The sequence below is a fragment of the Dinoponera quadriceps genome, unplaced genomic scaffold, assembly GCF_001313825.1.
Source record: "Dinoponera quadriceps isolate SergipeBrazil2010 unplaced genomic scaffold, ASM131382v1 scaffold4494, whole genome shotgun sequence".
In the NCBI taxonomy this organism is placed as follows: domain Eukaryota; kingdom Metazoa; phylum Arthropoda; class Insecta; order Hymenoptera; family Formicidae; genus Dinoponera; species Dinoponera quadriceps.
The window spans coordinates 3218-6410 of NW_014558450.1; the positions used below are offsets into that span (position 1 = coordinate 3218).

At 36.1% G+C, this 3193-nt stretch overlaps 1 pseudogene; it reads left to right on the plus strand.

Moving 5' to 3' along the window:
* Positions 1-1221: 1221 nt before the first annotated feature.
* Positions 1222-2214, plus strand: LOC106749838 (annotated as a pseudogene).
* Positions 2215-3193: the final 979 nt, after the last annotated feature.

Here is a 3193-nt window from a genome sequence, read left to right on the forward strand (position 1 = left end):
AACGGATATGGAGGATTGGAAAACGGACACCTAGCAAACTCCTATAATTATCAGAATGTCATAAACGATCCCAAAATCCTAATCCCATTGAAGGGTCTGAATCCGGCTGATCACGTGTGAAAGCGAAAAATATGACAGACGCGTTGAGAAACACATGACGCATTTGACGGCGTATAATCTTGTCTTTTTTACATTAGCGCTTGCCCAAATCCGTCTGTTTCCTGATCATAAAAAAAAAGATTTGTTGTTCCCGAGGTACCCAGAATGTAACAAAACTACGTGCCTTACGTGAAGGCGGAAAAGATGAAAGACACGTTGGGAAATACATGGCGCGTTTAACGGCGAGCCATCGTAATCTTATCCTTTTTACATTAGCGCTTGCCCGAAGTCCGTCTGCTTCCCAATCATATAAAAAAAAAGGAATTCGTAGTTCCCGAGGTATCCTAGACATAACAGGTATAAATGATGCTCTTTTGAATCTCGTTGGCCGTTTTTTGAAATCTTGCTACCAAGTTTGTTATGAAGGAATATGTTAAAACTGAAAAATACTATATGTTCGAACCCTTTAAAATATAAACAAAAACGAAAGAGAAATAAACGATCTCTTTCGAATGGTAAAAATGAAATTATAAAATCTTTTAGTCGGGCACTGGTCATTCTTTACCTCCTTGTATCTTCTAAGTTTTTCAAGTACAAACGAAAACGAAAGTGACACAAACAAGTGAAAATGAAATACAATCTGGCTATATTAATTATTTATATTTTTTCTAAGGTTGGGCACTAATTTTACACCGAAGTCAATCTCGAGCTCAAAAGTGACACTTTCCACTTTTCATCAGATAGAATCTGTCTCATTTCACTTCTTCTCTATTTCACTTTGAGAGGATATACAGAGGGGATTATTTCACATCGCTGGAAAAACCGGAAGAACGGATTTTGCAAAAAATTAATTTTTTATTATTTCAGTGATATGTTAGATAATTATTCATGTTCTCCGTAAAATTAATGTGATTTAACAAGTTGTTATCTTATTTGTGTTAAAATTATGTGTCCGTCTATCTTGAATTGTGAACGGTACCAGAGCACCAAATGGTGTGGAACATGGCATACCACTATATATGCGCGTAGCATACCTTTGTAGCGCGTAGCATATCTTGAAGTGGCGAATAGCGAAGATTGATTTAGTTACATGCTTTGCATATGTTTAATAGTGTCCATATTATGAAGTCTGAGTTCTTAATTGGAACTACGGCATCGCAGAACGCGCGAAACATTAATAATGTATTTGGCTCTAGTATTACTACGCAGCAGACAATATCAAATTGGGTCGTCAAATTTCGTACAGATACCTTTGATCTCACAAATGAGACACGCGGTCGCCCAGAATCAAAAGTCAATAATGACGAATTAAAGGTCACCATTAAGTCTCACCCATCTCAGAGTGCCTATGAATTATCGTTGAAGTTTGGTGTTAGCAAACAAACAATATTAACTCATTTAGCTCAAATCGGTAAAGTGAAAAAGTTGGATAAGTGGGTTCCACATGAACTGAAAGAAAAACAGAAATAAAAGCGTTTAAAAACTTGCTTGATGTTGCTTTCTCGTCAAAAATCTGATCCATTTTTTAATCGAATTATCACTTGTGATAAGAAATAGATCCAATATGACAATCGCAAACGTTCAGCACAGTGGTTGAACAAGGATGAATCACCAAAACACACTCCAAAGCGCAATATTCATGAAAAGAAGCTGATGGTGCATGTTTGGTGGTCTAGTGCAGATGTGATCCATTATGATTTCATGAAACCTGGCTTATCGATCACAATAGAAATAGACTGCAATCAACTGGACGAAATGATGCAAAAATTTAAAGAAAAACAGTCTAGATTGGTCAACAGATCGACTCCTATCTTATTGCATGATAACGCTAGACCACACGCTGCACAAATGATTGTGGCAAAACTACAGGAATTGGAGTTGGAACTTCTTCATCATCCTCCATACTTACCAGATCTAACTCCCACTGATTACCACTTCTTCCGCAATTTGGACAACTTTTTAATAGGAAAACAATTTAATTCCGACAATGCTGTAAAACTGGCCTTCCAGGAATTCATTGATTCTCGTCCGCTAGGGTTTTATACCACCGGCCTGAACAACCTGTTTAAATGGCAAAAGTCTATAGACAATATGGGTGCATACTTTGATGAATAAAATAATTCCTTATATTTGTAAGTTATCAATCAACTTTGCCTTTTTTCTACAAATTTCATTCTTGACGACCTAATACATACCATCGTGCAGTCACTGTTCGCTGATTTTCCAGAACGACTCAAAATACCTCTGATTATAAAAATATGACGATCATTTTTGTTCCTATTGATCAATGTTTCCGTACTTGCGTTGGCGTAGTTTCTTCTTCAAATTGCCACACTTGATTATTACGCTTTGATCGAACGTCCTAATAGTATAGTCAAATTTCATCACCCGTAGCAAAGTTACTTAAGTGTCACGAAACTCTATTTGTATAGTTTCTCATAATTTCCTGATACTATTTCCTACATATCTTTTGCTCCTCTGTTAGAGAATGAAAGACCCACAACGCACGAACTTTCCATATATTTAATCGTTCATGTAAAATTTTATGAATGCACGATACAGTAATCTGTTTTATCTCCTCAATCTGCCAATAAGTTATCCGCTTTCGGCAAATAAGTGCCTCACTTTATTCACGGTTTTATTTGTTACTATGTCAGAAGGTTGCCCGGAACATTGCATGTTATTTATGAAGAAACACCTACGCTGAAATTCTCAATACCAATGAAAAATTGTTATTTCATGTAGACAGTCATTGCCTAAAACAGTTTTGAGTTCGTGCACGAGTTTGCACATTCACCAATTGTCAAATTTTTCATAAAATTATACTTAATTACCGTATGAATTTCCTTTCTCACCCACGACGTTATACTTGATGAACTCGACTGATTTAAACGCTTAGTGTTTACGAACGGATTGACGCAGACAAATCAAACTTATATATATTATCTTTGATTGAAACGTACATGTCAGTGATACCAACTTTAAGGCTGCACGATGAAATGAAGGCGAATATTGCAGTACTTATTCAGTGACCAATATAGTGTATTATATTGTTGATGCGTCTTTTTTTAATAATACCCCCAGTATGGACCTA